The 18627-nt window shown below is 52.7% G+C and overlaps 1 protein-coding gene across 3 annotated transcripts in view; it reads right to left on the bottom strand.

Moving 5' to 3' along the window:
- Positions 1–17582, bottom strand: part of ABCA7 (ATP binding cassette subfamily A member 7) — a 243777-nt gene extending 226195 nt beyond the window's left edge. The window contains exon 1 of one of the 3 annotated variants that reach the window (XM_069218017.1): positions 17478–17582. The gene's annotated coding sequence lies outside the window, so the exon portion shown is untranslated. Of the gene's footprint in view, positions 1–14153; positions 14556–17283; positions 17335–17477 lie in introns of those variants that run through there. The other 2 variants (XM_069218018.1, XM_069218019.1) reach the window with 2 other exon arrangements.
- Positions 17583–18627: the final 1045 nt, after the last annotated feature.

Below are 18627 nucleotides of genomic sequence, written 5' to 3'. Positions count from 1 at the left end.
TGGGCTCCAAGGAGTGGCTTCCTGTTACACACATCTGCTTATGGATGGGCTCCAAGGAGTGGCTCCCTGCTAGACACATGTGCTTATGGATGGGCTCCAAGGAGGGGCTCCCTGCTAGACACATCTGCTTATGGATGGGCTCCAAGGAGTGGCTCCCTGCTAGACACATCTGCTCATGGATGGGCTCCAAGGAGTGGCTTCCTGTTACACACATCTGCTTATGGATGGGCTCCAAGGAGTGGCTCCCTGCTAGACACATGTGCTTATGGATGGGCTCCAAGGAGTGGCTCCCTGCTAGACACATCTGCTTATGGATGGGCTCCAAGGAGTGGCTCCCTGCTAGACACATCTGCTCATGGATGGGCTCCAAGGAGTGGCTTCTTGTTACACACATCTGCTTATGGATGGGCTCCAAGGAGTGGCTCCCTGCTAGACACATGTGCTTATGGATGGGCTCCAAGGAGTGGCTCCCTGCTAGACACATCTGCTTATGGATGGGCTCCAAGGAGTGGCTCCCTGCTAGACACTTCTGCTTATGACTGGGCTCCAAGGAGTGGCTTCCTGCTATACACTTCTGCTTATGACTGGGCTCCAAGGAGTGGCTTCCTGCTAGACACTTCTGCTCATGGATGGGCTCCAAGGAGTGGCCTCCTGCTACACACATCTGCTTATGGATGGGCTCCAAGGAGTGGCTCCCTGCTAGACACATCTGCTTATGGATGGGCTCCAAGGAGTGGCTCCCTGCTAGACACATCTGCTCATGGATGGGCTCCAAGGAGTGGCTTCCTGTTACACACATCTGCTTATGGATGGGCTCCAAGGAGTGGCTCCCTGCTAGACACATGTGCTTATGGATGGGCTCCAAGGAGTGGCTCCCTGCTAGACACATCTGCTTATGGATGGGCTCCAAGGAGTGGCTCCCTGCTAGACACTTCTGCTTATGACTGGGCTCCAAGGAGTGGCTCCCTGCTATACACTTCTGCTTATGACTGGGCTCCAAGGAGTGGCTTCCTGCTAGACACTTCTGCTCATGGATGGGCTCCAAGGAGTGGCCTCCTGCTACACACATCTGCTTATGGATGGGCTCCAAGGAGTGGCTTCCTGCTAGACACATCTGCTCATGGATGGGCTCCAAGGAATGGCTTCCTGCTAGACACATCTGCTTATGCATGGGCTCCAAGGAGTGGCTTCCTGCTAGACACATCGGCTTATGGGTGGGCTCCAAGGAGTGCCTCCCTGCTAGACACATCTGCTTATGGATGGGCTCCAAGGAGTGGCTTCCTGCTAGACACATCTGCTTATCTATGGGCTCCAAGGAGTGGCCTCCTGCTAGACACATCGGCTTATGGATGGGCTCCAAGGAGTGGCTCCCTGCTAGACACATCTGCTTATGGATGGGCTCCAAGGAGTGGCTCCCTGCTACACACATCTGCTTATGGATGGGCTCCAAGGAGTGGCTTCCTGCTAGACACATCTGCTTATGGATGGGCTCCAAGGGGTGGCTTCCTGCTAGACACATCTGCATATGGATGGGCTCCAAGGAGTGGCTTCCTGCTACACACATCTGCTTATGGATGGGCTCCAAGGAGTGGCTCCCTGCAAGACATGTCTGCTTATGATTGGGCTCCAAGGAGTGGCTTCCTGCTAGACACATCGGCTTATGGATGGGCTCCAAGGAGTGGCTCCCTGCTAGACACATCAGCTTATGGATGGGCTCCAAGGAGTGGCTCCCTGCTAGACACTTCTGCTTATGACTGGGCTCCAAGGAGTGGCTCCCTGCTAGACACTTCTGCTCATGGATGGGCTCCAAGGAGTGGCCTCCTGCTACACACATCTGCTTATGGATGGGCTCCAAGGAGTGGCTCCCTGCTACACACATCTGCTTATGGATGGGCTCCAAGGAGTGGCTTCCTGCTAGACACATCGGCTTATGGGTGGGCTCCAAGGAGTGCCTCCCTGCTAGACACATCTGCTTATGGATGGGCTCCAAGGAGTGGCTCCCTGCTACACACATCTGCTTATGGATGGGCTCCAAGGAGTGGCTCCCTGCTAGACACATCTGCTTATGGATGGGCTCCAAGGAGTGGCTTCCTGCTAGACACATCTGCTTATGGATGGGCTCCAAGGAGTGGCTTCCTGCTACACACATCTGCTTATGGATGGGCTCCAAGGAGTGGCTTCCTGCTAGACACATCTGCTTATGGATGGGCTCCAAGGGGTGGCTTCCTGCTACACACATCTGCTTATGGATGGGCTCCAAGGAGTGGCTTCCTGCTGGACACATCGGCTTATGGGTGGGCTCCAAGGAGTGCCTCCCTGCTAGACACATCTGCTTATGGATGGGCTCCAAGGAGTGGCTTCCTGTTACACACATCTGCTTATGGATGGGCTCCAAGGAGTGGCTTCCTGATAGACACATCTGCTTATGGATGGGCTCCAAGGAGTGGCGTCCTGCTACACACATCTGCTTACTGATAGCCTCCAAGGAGTGGCTTCCTGCTACACACATCTGCTTATGGATGGGCTCCAAGGAGTGGCTTCCTGCTAGACACATCTGCTTATGGATGGGCTCCAAGGAGTGGCTCCCTGCTAGACACTTCTGCTTATGACTGGGCTCCAAGGAGTGACTTCCTGCTACACACATCTGCTTATGGATGGGCTCCAAGGAGTGGCTCCCTGCAAGACACATCTGCTTATGGATGGGCTCCAAGGAGTGGATTCCTGCTAGACACATCGGCTTATGGATGGGCTCCAAGGAATGGCTCCCTGCTAGACACATCTGCTAATGGATGGCCTCCAAGGAGTGTCTCCCTGCTAGACACTTCTGCTTATGACTGGGCTCCAAGGAGTGGCTCCCTGCTAGACACTTCTGCTCATGGATGGGCTCCAAGGAGTGGCCTCCTGCTACATACATCTGCTTATGGATGGGCTCAAAGGAGTGGCTTCCTGCTAGACACATCTGTTTATGGATGGGCTCCAAGGAGTGGCTACCTGCTAGACACATCTGCTCATGGATGGGCTCCAAGGAGTGGCTTCCTGCTAGACACATCTGCTTATGGATGGGCTCCAAGGAGTGGCTTCCTGCTAGACACATCTGCTTAGCTATGGACTTCAAGGAGTGGGTTCCTGCTAGACACATCTGCTTATGGATGGGCTGCAAGGAGCGGGTTCCTGCTATACACATCTGCTTATGGATGGGCTCCAAGGAGTGGCTTCCTGCTAGACACATCTGCTTATGAATGGGCTCCAAGCAGTGGCTTCCTGCTAGACACATCTGCTTATCTATGGGCTCCAAGGAGTGGCCTCCTGCTAGACACATCTGCCTATATATGGGCTCCAGGGAACATGTTCCTGCTAGGCACATCTGCCTATATATGGGCTCCAGGGAACATCTTCCTGCCAGGCACATCTGAATATACATGAGCTCCAGAGAACAGGCAGGACATGGCTACCCACCAGACACATCTACTTCCATATGGGGCTCCGTGGAACTCCTTTCCATAAGATCATCTACTTACGCATGAGACATCATGTGTATGGAAGCTTCCTTCCATACACATCTGCTTCTGTACAAGAGTCCAAGAGCATGGCTTACAGACCAATCCATCTGCTTCTAATCAGGATGCCAAGGAGCGAAGCCTGACCAAACCTTCTAATTCTGTACAACCGTCAAAGGGTCGTGACCTCCTCCAGACACATATGCTTCCAGGAGAGAATCCAGGCACCTCTTTCAGCAAGACCATCTACCTCTGTACAAGAGCCCAGGCCCCAGCTTTCTGTCAGACACCATCTGCTTCAGTATGAGACTTCAAGGAAACATCTACAAGGGCACATCTGCTTCTGTACAAGACTCCCAGAACGTAGCTTTCTGCCAGACACATCTGCTTCAGTAAGAGACTTCAAGGAAACAGCTTCAGGAAGGGCACATCTGCCTCTGTACAAGGCCCCCAGTGCACAGCTTTCAGCCAGACATGTTTGCTTCCGTACAAGACTCTCAGGGCACAGCTTTCTGCCAGACAGATCTGCTTCTGTACAAGGCCCCCAGGCCACAGCTTTCTGCCAGACATGTCTGCTTCTGTACAAGACTCTCAAGGCACAGCTTTCTGCCAGACACCATCTGCTTCAATATGAGACTTCAAGGACACTGCTGCCAATCTTCTTCTACAGAAGACTTACACAAACACATCTGCTTCTTTATGAGACTTCAAGGAAACAGCTTCAAGGAGGCACATCTGCTTCTGTACAATGCTCCCAGGGCACAGCTTTGTGTCGGACATATCTGCTTCTGTGCAGCAGTCCAAGGACACAGCTTTCAGCCAGACACACCTGCTTCTGAGCAGCAGTCCAAGGGCAGATCTTCCGGTGTGGGCCATCTGCTTATATGCAACAGTCCAAGGACAGAGCTTCCGGCCAGACACATCTGCTTCTGTGCAACAGTCCAAGGACAGAGCTTCCAGCCAGACACATCTGCTTCTGTACAGCAGTCCAAGGGGATAGCTTCTGGCCAGACACATCTGCTTCTGTGCACCAGTCCAAGGGCAAAGCTTCCAGACAGACACATCTGCTTCTGTGCAACAGTCCAAGGGGAGAGCTTCCGGCCAGACACATCTGCTTCTGTGCAACAGTCCAAGGGCAGAGCTTCTGGTCAGACACATCTGCTTCTGTGCAGCAGTCCAGGAACACAGCTTCCGGCCAGGCACACCTGCTTTTGTGCAACAGTCCAGGAATACAGCTTCCAGCCAGACACACATGCTTCTGTGCAGTAGTCCAAGGGCACAGCCTCCGGCCAGACACACCTGCTTCTGTGCAGCAATCCAAGGGCAGAGCTTCCGGCCAGACACATCTGCTTCTGTGCAACAGTCCAAGGGCAGAGCTTCCGGCCAGACACATCTGCTTCTGTTCAACAGTCCAAGGGCAGAGCTTCCGGCCAGACACATCTGCTTCTGTGCAACAGTCCAAGGGCACAGCCTCCGGCCAAACACATTTGCTTCTGTGCAGCAGTCCAAGGGCAGAGCTTCCGGCCAGACACATCTGCTTCTGTGCAACAGTCCAAGGACACAGTTCTGAGCCAGACACATCTGCTTCTGTGCAGCAGTCCAAGGGCAGAGCTTCCGGCCAGACACATCTGCTTCTGTGCAGCAGTCCAAGGGCAGAGCTTCCGGCCAGACACATCTGCTTCTGTGCAGCAGTCGAAGGGCAGAGCTTCCGGCCAGACACATCTGCTTCGGTGCAGCAGTCCAAGGGCAGAGCTTCCGGCCAGACACATCTGCTTCTGTGCAACAGTCCAAGGACACAGTTCTGAGCCAGACACATCTGCTTCTGTGCAGCAGTCCAAGGGCAGAGCTTCCGGCCAGACACATCTGCTTCTGTGCAGCAGTCCAAGGGCAGAGCTTCCGGCCAGACACATCTGCTTCTGTGCAGCAGTCCAAGGGCAGAGCTTCCGGCCAGACACATCTGATTCGGTGCAGCAGTCCAAGGGCAGAGCTTCCGGCCAGACACGTCTGCTTCTGTGCAGCAGTTCAAGGGCACAGTCTCCGGCCAGACACATCTACTTCTGTGCAGCAGTCCAAGGGCACAGCGTCTGGACAGACACGTCTGCTTCTGAGCAGCAGTCCAAGAACACAGTTTCCAGCCAGACACATCTGCTTCTGAGCACTAGTCCAAGGACACAGCTTCCGGACAGACACATCTGCTTCTCGGCAGCAGTCCAAGGACAGATCTTCCGGACAGACACACCTGATTCTGTGCAGCAGTCCAAGGTTACGCTTCCGGACAGACACATCTGCTTCTGTGCAGCAGTCCAAGGGTAAAGCTTCCGGACAGGTACATCTCCTTCTGTACAAGACTCCAAGGCACTGGTTCCGGACAAACACATTTACTTCTGTACAAGACTCCAAGACACTGGTTCTGGACCAACACATTTACTTCTCTACAAGACTCCAAGGCAGAGCGTCCTGGGAAGCAATTTGCTTCTGTATTGAAATCTACATAAAATTGTTTAACAAAAACTTTGGTGGAAAGCAACTTTTAAGTGCACCATTCTACTCTCTTTAGCACACCGCTAACTTCTACTTGGAGGTATTTATTTATATGTTTTGTATTGTGCTACGTGTCTTCTTGGTGTTAATTCAGAGCACTCAATGGCTTGGGTACAAGTGTAAATCTGTTGTGTAATAGGTTTTGATGATCAGATTAGAAGGTGGGGCTGTGTGCAATGTCATCATCAGAGAGCTTTCCTGTATCAGGTCAGTAGTAGCTGAGGTTAAAGAGCTCAGTTGTGAGTAGTTCTCTGAGGTGGGGGGGGAGGGGGAGAGTTTAGTTCGCCGCTCTCAGGTACTGGTTCAAAGTGAAACAAAGTTTGGGTTCTTGGACTCCTGAGGGTGTAACTCTGTGCTTCATCTGTCTGAAGGGGCGCTGTGCTATGAGGTCTGGATTTCCGGACGGTAAGTAGTGGGGTGCAATAGTTAATCAGGAAATGGCAATATATTTAACCAGAAAAATGCTGCACTCATTAGGAAACTAGCTTAGATATGAACACTTCTAATAAAAAGTGCACCTTGTTCTCACCACAAGAAAGCCTGGCTGTATAATAAATACTATGTTAAGCTTCTAGTGTGACTACATTTCCGGTGCTCCTAAGTCCTTCCTCCAGAAGCAGAAATCTGGTGCATGCAGAAGCCTGCATGAGCTACAAGGCACAAATCACACAAGAAGGGCCAGTGACCACCACAAATAGCCTACACCAGAGAAGAGTACAGAGAACTGGAGCAGGGGACGCCAGGGATAGACAGCAAAGAGGAACAGGTACCGCCATGCTAATTGGGTACTAGTCTCATGCCTAGAAGCACAGTCTTACTCACAGGGTACGATGGGTGTGTCTCCCTCGTGCTTGTGAGTCTCACTTTTTACAGCATCTATGTCATCTCTTGCCTGGAAGTGCAGCAAAGTGGCAGAACTCTTTACAAAATAGATTTCAGAATAAAAAAATCACAAATATTAGCTTTTTTTCTACAGGATACTGTAACAGAACTTGCTATGAGACAGCTCACATGCTCTGCAAACTTTCCCTGTAAGTGCCTCTGAAAAGCCGGGATACCGGCTCACAAGATGCACAATTGGACAGAGTCCCATGGAAACACTTCCAGACACCCAAGAACCAGAGCAGAACAAAGGACTAGTGTAAGGAGGTCCTTTCTGAGCAAAGCATGGCAGAGTACATGAACTGGCAAAGCCAAGCAGGGGAAGCCTGGGCTGTAGAACCAAGGGTGAGAACTCAGAATAAAGAGCCTAGTTTATGAGCCCAGGTGTGAAGCCAGGGGGCTGAAGAACAGAAACATAACGTGGAAGGTGAGAACCAGTCATGTAAACTCACAAGATACAAAAGGCTGGTTTTGAAACCCAAGATGAAGGGCCTGGCCTTAAGGATCAGGTACAGCTGAAGTCCACCACACCTTGTGGTTTTGTACACAGAGGTCAGGGGTGAGGGAGCGCTCCGGCGTGGCACCAAGGAACCTGGCTGATTTCAGAACAACTGGGAAAATTTTCATGGCCTTTACCTACGCAATCTAGTTAGGGGTGAGAACCGTAGAGCTCCTAGGTGCTAACGAGGAATTCAGCCTTTTTAAAGTTACATGTAAATTTCATCCCAGACATCCATGAGCTTATGTCGGGCAGGCATTGAGCTAGAGTGCCAAAATCATCTCCATAACCAACTGCACCCAGAGGAGCTCCAGAGAGGTGCGAACAGGCCCACATATTCCTATCAGCTCGCGCTCTAAACATTAAAGAAGGCTGAAAATAAATACAGCGAGTGCTTGTCAAGTATCGTTTTTAGAATTATACTGAGGAAAATGTGTATTGCTATTCTGCATCCTTTCTAAAGACTTCTGTGCAAATAAGCATCTCCCACATACAACAATGTATAACACTTTCCACAAACGTTCACTCTTTCAGAGAAGCTGGACTGCTTCTACACCCATAACTCAAACAGGACACGTGCCTCCTATGACCCCCTAAAGCACACATCCCAATCATATCTCAATAGTCGTTCTGACTCCAATGATCCCTGAAATCAATGCCCGCATCCACGAAGCAGCCCCTTAACGACCCTCAAAGAAAACCTCATTGACATGACGTGAAAGTCACCCCATCTTTATTGAACTCACGTCACCTGCTATGAAACCTCTGCAGAGCACTCCCTGCCCCCTCCCCTGGGCACAGAGGCATGCTTCTCTGCTTCCACTCAAAGAGCACTTGCAATTCATTTTAACTGCAAAATCTCATTTTTCTGTCTAATATTACTCGATTTTACTTCAGAAGTGTATTTTGTCTGTGAATGTTTTTGTGCAAATGTTGGCAACTGTGCTGTTTAAATGTGTTTTGCTGCTGGTAAAAACATTTCCCAGTATATACTATGTGTTAAACTCCCTCTACAAAGGTAAGAGCCCCTGTTATTTAAATCGTCACTCGTTTATAAAGTGCTGCAAATCACCCGTGAATGTCTCAAGGCACGTGGGTTGCTGGCTGCTGTGGGGTGATCCGTTACCTCGAACGGCCAGATCTTGAGGTCTTTCCAGAATTGCTGGAGCGATGAAGCAGTTCTGGGGTGCCGGGGAAGGCTGTTCCCAGCTTTGGCTGCCAGGTATGAGAAGAAGCATCCACCACTGCCGGCTTAACAGATCCTGGGGGTGTTTGTGTGGAAGAGAGAGGTGCAACGTAGGTGTCTGGTTGGTGGAAAGATGCATTTGTTGATTTAAGCAGGTCCTTCTTTGTGCAGGGTTTTGAATGTGTGGGCCAACATCTTGAACTGGCATCGCTTCTAGATCAGGAGCGAGTGCAGCTTCTTAAGGTGGGATGTGATGTGGGTCCATCTGGGAAGGTCGAGGATGAGTTTTGAACTGTCTAGGTTATCTTCAGGAGGCGTGCAGTGATTCCTATATAGAGTGTGTTCCCAAAGTCCAGCCTGCTGGTGATGACGGCCTGCGTGACGGTCCGGTGGTTTTCGCTGGGAGACCACCTGAAGATCTTGCGTGCCATGCGCAAAGTGTGGAATCGGGCAGATGTCTTTGAATACTTGTTTCTGGCCAGACCATGGCAGTTTCCTGAAATTGCCACTATGATGGGTTGTGACTGCTTGTCTGTTCATTGCTTGAAAACTCAGCTGTGTTGCAAGCTTGGCCTCATTTGCTTCCAAATCTCTGCTGAGAGCTCCCTGCATCACTGCCCCATTTCCACCAATAAGCATGTTTTCCAGATATCAGTTCAAAAGGAGCTGTCACATTTACTTGCTCACTCTTTTTATACTGCAAAGTATTGGTATTTTTGTTTGGAAAGGTATTCTTCTCAAATTTGTTTTTGTATAAATGCTGCAAGTCGTGTTGTGTAAAAGACAGAAATATGGTTTTCGTATTGCCACCGTGCTGTTTAAAGCTGTTTTGTGATAGGATAATGTTGCAGCCTTTCCCCTGGAGCCATCCCATTGATTCCCCAGACTATTTCAGGATTCCGTAGTGCCTTCACCCCAGGCATTAACGTAAAAGGCGGAGTACATGAGGGTGGTGTGGTCTAGGGCAGTATGGTTTGGGGCCTCGTCCAATAGTATTGGCCCTGTTTGGGCCTGCAGCTTCAACCCATGTGTGAAAGACTGGCTCCTTGTTGCAGTACCCCCCCCCCCCACACACACACTTTTTGCCTGGTTTCTGAATGCAACTTGGACTGGAGTGCACTGGGATCCTGCTAACCAGGTTCCCAGTGCCAGTGTTCTTTCCCTAAAACATGGTAAAATGAATTGGATACACCTTTAGCTACCACTATGAGTCCCTAGTAAAAGCTCCTTAGGTACCCAGGGCATGGGGTACTGAGGGTAAGCCCCTAAGGGCAGCAGCTCTGATTGTGCCATCATCAAGGGCTGTGCTTCCAGATGCACCCAGCACTGCCATAGCAGGCTGTGTGTTCTGGTGCAAACCTAAAATAAAATCACGACATGACACGCTACCTGTGTGCCCTGTCCACCCTACACGGCATATGTTATGGGTAAGTCACCCCTCTAGCAGGACTTCCAGCCCTAAGGCAGGGTGCACCATACTATATGTGAGGGCATAACTGCATGAGCAGTATGCCCCCACTGGGTCCTTGTCAAACCTGGGACATAGTGAGTGAACAGAGCAGCCATTTTAATATATGTGCTTGACACTTGTCAATACGAGTTTACCGGCTACATAATGGCTACTCTGAGCCCTGGGTTGTTTGGTATCAAACAACTCAGAATGATAAATCCAAACTGGATTTATTATAAAATGTGCTCCCTGCTAAAACTAACTATCCTGGCATGGTTGCTGACTGGTTCCAGCAAGTCTGCCACCTCCAGGCAGCCAATATACAAACCTGGGGGAGAGCCCTGTCTCTCTGGTTTGTAAAACGATGTCCTTCTTGGGGGGAGGAGCTAACACCCCCTCCCTCAGGAATGTGCAATGCCCTGGCAGTGAGCTTCAAAGCAATACTACCCTTGAAACTCGACCCCCAGGTCTGCTGCTAGCAGCAGATGGCCTCCCCCTTTGTAAACCCCACTTCTGGAGGGAGCAAAGGCAGGAAACCACACAAAGGGTAGGAGGAGTTGCCTCACTGAGCATGCACCACCCCTAGGGGCTTGCACGCAAAGTGGTCCCTTCATCTAATTTTCCTTCATGTGGATGACAGGAAAATAGCCAATAGCGTTTAGGGAAGTGACCCTTCCCAAAGGAAGTGGTCACTGTAGTGGGTGTAGCCACCCATAGGTAAGTGTCCCATTGGACACTACCAGGTTCCCCTAAAACCCCCACTAAATTCAGTATTTAGTGGGCTTCCCTAGACCAAGAAATCAGACTTGAAGACACAAAGAAGTCCAACACCAAAGAAGCTCCGAAGCAAGAGAACTGTGGACTTGCTGCACAAGAAAAGGCGCCAAACCCTGCCTGCTGCACCCAGGACCTGAAAATCGCTGCTGAGGAGGAGCTGGACTCTGGACTGACCCCAAGAAACCCAGGGGACCTCCAGGCTTCAAGAATAACACCAGCTCTACCTTTTGAGTGGAGGCACCACTCAAAAACCAAGCAAGAGTCAACAAACTGGGGAGGGTCACTTCACCGAACGTCTGACATCTCAGCAACTGGAAGTCGTAGCCGGACTAGACGACACACCGGTGACCGCACGGACGTGACCTACAAGTGTCCCAAGATTGGTGGTACTGCGCCCCCCAGTGGCAGAGTTACGTCAATACCCTGGGTACTAGTCAGCTGACATCAGACAACCAGAGAACAAGCTCCCTCAGAGCTGAAAAAGGATCAGGAGGAAGCTCCAGTCAAGGGACTTCAGGAACACCCCGGACCTCTGTTCAGAGTGCCCCCTTTGTCCTGTAAGCAGCCCTCAAAGAGACTCACCTCCAGCTCCGAAGGACTCCATTGCACACAGCTCCTAGATCTCCAACTTGCCCTACACCTGGCCGCCCTGGGCCTTGCATAGCAGGATCTGCTGTGTGCCCCGGACACCAACCCCTTGCAACCTCAACAGCCCAAGGGGATCACAAGGCACCATCTTTATATCTGCAAACCAGATCCTTTTCCAAGTGGCCCCTCCAAGTGGCCCTGTGCTAAGAACCTCTCCAACGCTGCTCCCGTTGGAACCGGGAGCCACTTGAGACTCTCCAGCTGGCACAATGTGCCCACCAACCACCCTGCAAGAGAAGAGCTTTATCTTAACTGTGTGACTTTTACTGCATTTTTAAGATTATGCATTGATTCCAATGGTGCGTAGTTACGCACAGAAAGACTAATTTGAAAAAAAAAAAAAAGCTTTAACTTGAAAAGTACTTAACGTATTCTGAAGATCTTGGTCTCAAAATGTATATAAAAGTCTAAAGTATTTTTATAAATTCTGATCTCGAGTTATTCATTGAGTGTGTGTGGTGCATGATTGGATTTGTGAGTGCAGCAAATACTTAGCACATGTCCTGGATTAGCCTAACTGCTCGACCAGCTACCTTAAAAATTGGAGCATTAGGTGGTCTAATTTTTACCTCTGGAAACCAACGTGTGGTTGCCTGGAGTCCCAGATCAGTGTGCCTAGTTATGCATAGCTACAGAAACGTCTTCAACGCATACAGAACGCCTCCGCACGCCTCATCCTCGACATCCCCCGCCACAGCCAAATATCTGCCCACCTGAAACACCTGCACTGGCTCCCCGTCAACAAGAGGATCACCTTCAGGCTCCTCACCCACGCACACAAAGCCCTCCACAACATGGGCTCCGAAAACCTCAACGGACGCCTCTCGTTCTACACGCCCAACCGTCAGCTTCGCTCAGCCAGCCTCGCCCTCGCCACCTTCCCACGTATCCGCAGAACCACAGCTGGAGGTAAATCCTTCTCCTACCTGGCAGCCAAAACATGGATCTCCCTCCCCGACCACCTAAGAACTACCCAGGACCATCTCGCCTTCAGGAAGTGCCTCAAGACATGGCTTTTTGACCAGCAGTAACCCCCCCCCAGCACCTTGAGACCCTTGCGGGTGAGTAGAACGCTCTATAAATGCATTGATTGATTGATATTACATAGAGGGCCAGTTTCCTACAAGGGTCACCTTCCCTTGTCGTGAGATTAGAGGCCCACCGTCCCTTGTTGTGCCACTGAAGGACCACCTTCCCTTGTTGTGCCACTGAAGGACCACCTTTCCTTGTCCTGTCACTGGAGGACCACCTTTCCGTGTCCTGCCACTGGAGGATCACCTTCCACTCTCCTTTCAGTGCAGGACTCCCTTCCACCGTCCTTTCATTGGAGGTCCACCTTCCACTGTCTTTTCACTGGAGGATCACCTTCCCTTGTCCGGCCACTGGAAGACCACCTTCACTTGTCCTGCCACTGGAGGACCCCCTTCACTTGTCCTGCCACTGGAGGACCCCCTTCACTTGTCCTGCCACTGGAGGACCCCCTTCACTTCCACTGGAGGACCACCTTCACTTGTCCTGCCATTGGAGGTCCACCTTCACTTGTCCTGCCATTGGAGGACCTCCTTCCTTGGTCCTGCCACTGGAGGTACACCTTCCCTTGCCCTTCCAATAGAGGATCACCTTCCCTTTTTCCTGGAGGACCACATTCCCTTGTCCTGCCACTGGGGGACCACCTTGCCTTGTACTGACACTGGGGGTCCACCTTCCTTTGTCGTGCCACTGGGGGACCACCTTCCTTTGCCCTGCAATTCGGGGACCACCTTCCCTTGCACTGCAATTCGGGGACCACCTTCCCTTCTCCTGTCTTAGGAGGACCACATTCTCTTGTCCTGACGCACAAACCCGAACACTCCCCCCATGGAGAATAACAGCCAGCAAACACACTGGTCGCTCCTACAATTTAACAAAACTGATCTGAAATGACACCAAATGTATTTACAATGCTTGTAAAGTCAACCATCACACTCTCTTGAAACCCATTCGGACATACAGCAGTGCTAGAAGACGTTTGGACACTCTCTGGGCCTCATGCCCGACATAAACACTCTAAACTTGAGAAGACACCACTACCAAACCCTTCCCTTTTTTAAAGCATTGGAAAATGGGGCCCTACCCAACAGCAAACTTGGAGAGCACCTTAGGATCTCAACAACAGGCACAGAAAATGTGAGAGAAATACTACAATACCAAGGTGCACACCCTCCATGACTCTTAACCCCCCCATTTCTTCACTAAACCAGGAGACCTCTTCCAAAACACAGACTTCTTGTTGTGACCTCTTAAAATTCACAGCTCTTTTGATGACCCCCCCCTCGAGACAGACCCCCTTCTAATGACTTCTTAGAAGACATGACCCTTTCCATTACCCCTCTCCCTAGGATCCTCTTCAAGACACGCCCCATTCAATTACCTTAAAAGAAACACCTCTTTTCATGATCTCACTCAAGACAAACCCCCTTCTAATGACCTCTTAGAGGATGTGTCTTCTCTCATGCCCTCCGAGAAGACACACTCCATTCCATGAGCCGCCTGAAGGTAACTCATCACATGACTCGCTTTGAGAAACACCAATTATCATCACCTCTCTGAAGACTCACTTCTTTCTATGGCCCTTCTCAAGAATGACCCTCTAAAGACTTCTTAGAAGAAACACCTCTTTTCATGACAACCTACCCCTCAGGATAGTCCACTTTCCATGACATCTTCCAAGACACACACTTTCTTGTGTCCTCCTAGAAGACACACCCCATTCCATTACCCACATCAAGGTACTCCCCTTCCCATGACCTTTTCCAAGACATGACCTCTTAGAACTAACGTCTATGACCCTCCTGATGACAGACCCTCTTCTGATGACCTCTTAGAAGACTCATCTATCTTGAGTCTTCTAAGAGGTCTGGGGGGCAGTAGCCAATGGCTACTGCCCTGGAGGGTGGCTACACCTTCTTTGTGCCTGCTCCCTGAGGGGAGGGGGGCACATCCCCATTTCTATTGGGGGAATCCTCAAAAACCAAGATTGAGGATTTCTTAAGGCAGGGGTCACCTCAGCTCAGGACACCTTAGGGGCTGTCCTGACTGGTGGGTGACTCCTCCTTGTTTTTCTCATTATCTCCTCAGGACTTGCCGCCAAAAGTGGGGGCTGTGTCTGGAGGGGCAGGCATCTCCACTAGCCGGGATGCCCTGGGGGGGGGGGGGGGGGGGGGGGGCTGTAACAAAAGGGGTGAGCCTTTGAGGCTCACCACCAGGTGTTACAGTTCCTGCAGGGAGAGGTGAGAAGCACCTCCACCCAGTGCAGGCTTTGTTCCTGGCCACAGAGTGACAAAGGCACTCACCCCATGTGGCCAGAAACTCGTCTGGTTGTTGCAGGCTGGCAGAAACTAGTCAACCTAACACTAGGAATTGGACTGGTATACAGGGGCATCTCTAAGATGCCCTCTGTGTGCATTTTTCAATAAATTCCACACTGGCATCAGTGTACATTTATTGTGCTGAGACGTTTGATACCAAACTTCCCAGATTTCAGTGTAGCCATTATGGAACTGTGGAGTTCGTAATTGACAGACTCCCAGACCGTATACTCTTTATGGCTACCCTGCACTTACAATGTCTAAGGTTTGGCTTAGACACTGTAGGGGGTTAGTGCTCATGGAACTATGCCGTCACCTGTGGTATAGTGCACCCTGCCTTAGGGCTGTAAGGCCTGCTAGAGGGGTGACTTACCTATGCCGCAGGCAGTGAGAGGTGGGCATGGCACTCTGAGGGGAGTGGCATGTCGACTTAGTCACCAGCACACACAAGCTGTGTGGCAGTGTGCATGTGCTGAGTGAGGGGTCCCCATGGTGGCATAAGACATGCTGCAGCCCTTAGAGACCTTCCCTGGCATCAGGGCCCTTGGTACCAGGGGTACTAGTTACAAGGGACTTACCTAAGTGCCAGGGTTGTGCCAATTGTGGAGACAAAGGTACAGTTTAGGGAGAGAACACTGGTGCTGGGGCCTGGTTAGCAGGGTCCCAGCACACTTTCAATCATAACTTAGCATCAGCAAAGGCAAAAAGTCAGGGGGTAACCATGCCAAGGAGGCATCTCTGTACACCTTCCAAGACACCTCCTTCTAATGACCTCCCTTAAGGTACTCCTCTTCAAAGACATACCCCTCCCCTTGACCATTTCCCCCCTTTAAGATACTCCCCCTCCCATGGCCTCTTAGGAGACAGACCCCTTCCCATGAACCCCCTTGGGTACCCCCTTCCCATGGCCTCTTAGGAGACAGACCCCTTCCCATGACCCCCCTTGGGTACCCCCTTCCTATGGCCTCTTAGGAGACAGACCCCTTCCCATGACCCCCCTTGGGTACCCCCTTCCTATGGCCTCTTAGGAGACAGACCCCTTCCCATGACCCCCCTTGGGTACCCCCTTCCCATGGCCTCTTAGGAGACAGACCCCTTCCCATGACCCCCCTTGGGTACCCCCTTCCTATTGCCTCTTAGGAGACAGACCCCTTCCCATGACCCCCCTTGGGTACCCCCTTCCTATGGCCTCTTAGGAGACAGACCCCTTCCCATGACCCCCCTTGGGTACCCCCTTCCTATTGCCTCTTAGGAGACAGACCCCTTCCCATGACCCCCCTTGGGTACCCCCTTCCCATGGCCTCTTAGGAGACAGACCCCTTCCCATGACCCCCCTTGGGTACCCCCTTCCCATGGCCTCTTAGGAGACAGACCCCTTCCCATGACCCCCCTTGGGTACCCCCTTCCCATGGCCTCTTAGGAGACAGACCCCTTCCCATGACCCCCCTTGGGTACCCCCTTCCCATGGCCTCTTAGGAGACAGACCCCTTCCCATGACCCCCCTTGGGTACCCCCTTCCCATGGCCTCTTAGGAGACAGACCCCTTCCCATGACCCCCCTTGGGTACCCCCTTCCCATGGCCTCTTAGGAGACAGACCCCTTCCCATGACCCCCCTTGGGTACCCCCTTCCTATTGCCTCTTAGGAGACAGACCCCTTCCCATGACCCCCCTTGGGTACCCCCTTCCTATGGCCTCTTAGGAGACAGACCCCTTCCCATGACCCCCCTTGGGTACCCCCTTCCTATGGCCTCTTAGGAGACAGACCCCTTCCCATGACCCCCCTTGGGTACCCCCTTCCCATGGCCTCTTAGGAGACAGACCCCTTCCCATGACCCCCCTTGGGTACCCCCTTCCTATTGCCTCTTAGGAGACAGACCCCTTCCCATGACCCCCCTTGGGTACCCCCTTCCTATTGCCTCTTAGGAGACAGACCCCTTCCCATGACCCCCCTTGGGTACCCCCTTCCCATGGCCTCTTAGGAGACAGACCCCTTCCCATGACCCCCCTTGGGTACCCCCTTCCTATGGCCTCTTAGGAGACAGACCCCTTCCCATGACCCCCCTTGGGTACCCCCTTCCCATGGCCTCTTAGGAGACAGACCCCTTCCCATGACCCCCCTTGGGTACCCCCTTCCTATGGCCTCTTAGGAGACAGACCCCTTCCCATGACCCCCCTTGGGTACCCCCTTCCTATGGCCTCTTAGGAGACAGACCCCTTCCCATGACCCCCCTTGGGTACCCCCTTCCCATGGCCTCTTAGGAGACAGACCCCTTCCCATGACCCCCCCTTGGGTACCCCCTTCCTATTGCCTCTTAGGTGACAGACCCCTTCCCATGACCCCCCTTGGGTACCCCCTTCCTATTGCCTCTTAGGTGACACCCCCTGTCCGCCTCAACGCTCCTCTCACACCTCTTCAGAGACAGCTCTTCCCATGACCCCCAAAGACACATCCTACCCCGTGACCTCCAGACCTTCTTGTAGCCCCTGAGTGACGTCACTTCCAGTTCAGCGCAGAAGTGTGAGATGGAGCTTTAATTTCCGGACTACTAGTCCCAGAATGCCCGTCTCAGCAGCGGAAGTGGAGTGTAACCCCCCCCCCCCCCCCCGCCCCATAGAGCCGTGAGCCCGCAGCGCTCCCTCGTGCCTCACCCTCTCCTCCGGGCCAGGACCGGAGACCGGATCATCAGCCTCACCGGGGGGCGGCACCTGAGCCCGGGTCACCTCCAGCTGGTCCCACCGCTGCGAGCATCAACACGGGGCCGGCGCGGATCAGCCAATGGCAGCTGAGTGTCCCACAAGGCAGCCAATCACCGCTCACACCGCATCCATAGGCCCGCCTCTTAGGAGACGATCTGGTCCGCGGACTGCACAAGCAGCGCCATTGGCCGCCAGAGCTGTCACTCAGAGGGATTATACAAGCTGCTGCAGCGGGGGCGGTGCGCGGTGACGTCACGGAAGGCGGGAACCCGAGCTGAGGTGAAACTGCGTGAGGAGGAGGAGGGCTGAGGAGGATGAGAATGGCTGAGGAGAGAGTCGGTGGAGGAGGAGGAGGGCTGAGGGGGCGGAGTAGAAGGGCTGAGGCGGATGAGAATGGCTGAGGAGAGAGTCGGTGGAGGAGGAGGGCTGAGGCGAGGGGGCGGAGTAGAAGGGCTGAGGAGGATGAGAATGGCTGATGAGAGAGTCAGTGGAGGAGGAGGGCTGAGGGGGCGGAGTAGAAGGGCTGAGGAGGATGAGAATGGCTGAGGAGAGAGTCGGTGGTGGAGGAGGGCTGAGGCGAGGGGGCGGAGTAGAAGGGCTGAGGAGGATGAGAATGGCTGAGGAGAGAGTCGGTGGAGGAGGAGGGCTGAGGGGGCGGAGTAGAAGGGCTGAGGAGGATGAGAATGGCTGAGGAGAGAGTCGGTGGTGGAGGAGGGCTGAGGCGAGGGGGCGGAGTAGAAGGGCTGAGGAGGATGAGAATGGCTGAGGAGAGAGTCGGTGGAGGAGGAGGGCTGAGGCGAGGGGGCGGAGTAGAAGGGCTGAGGCGGATGAGAATCGCTGAGGAGAGAGTCGGTGGAGGAGGAGGGCTGAGGCGAGGGGGCGGAGTAGAAGGGCTGAGGAGGATGAGAATGGCTGAGGAGAGAGTCAGTGGAGGAGGAGGGCTGAGGCGAGGGGGCGGAGTAGAAGGGCTGAGGAGGATGAGAATGGCTGATGAGAGAGTCAGTGGAGGAGGAGGGCTGAGGGGGCGGAGTAGAAGGGCTGAGGCGGATGAGAATGGCTGATGAGAGAGTCAGTGGAGGAGGAGGGCTGAGGGGGCGGAGTA

The sequence above is a fragment of the Pleurodeles waltl genome, chromosome 12, assembly GCF_031143425.1.
Source record: "Pleurodeles waltl isolate 20211129_DDA chromosome 12, aPleWal1.hap1.20221129, whole genome shotgun sequence".
Classification (NCBI taxonomy): Eukaryota; Metazoa; Chordata; class Amphibia; order Caudata; family Salamandridae; genus Pleurodeles; species Pleurodeles waltl.
Note: the sequence above shows the minus strand (reverse complement) of the source record. Positions and strands in the feature narration are given on the sequence as shown.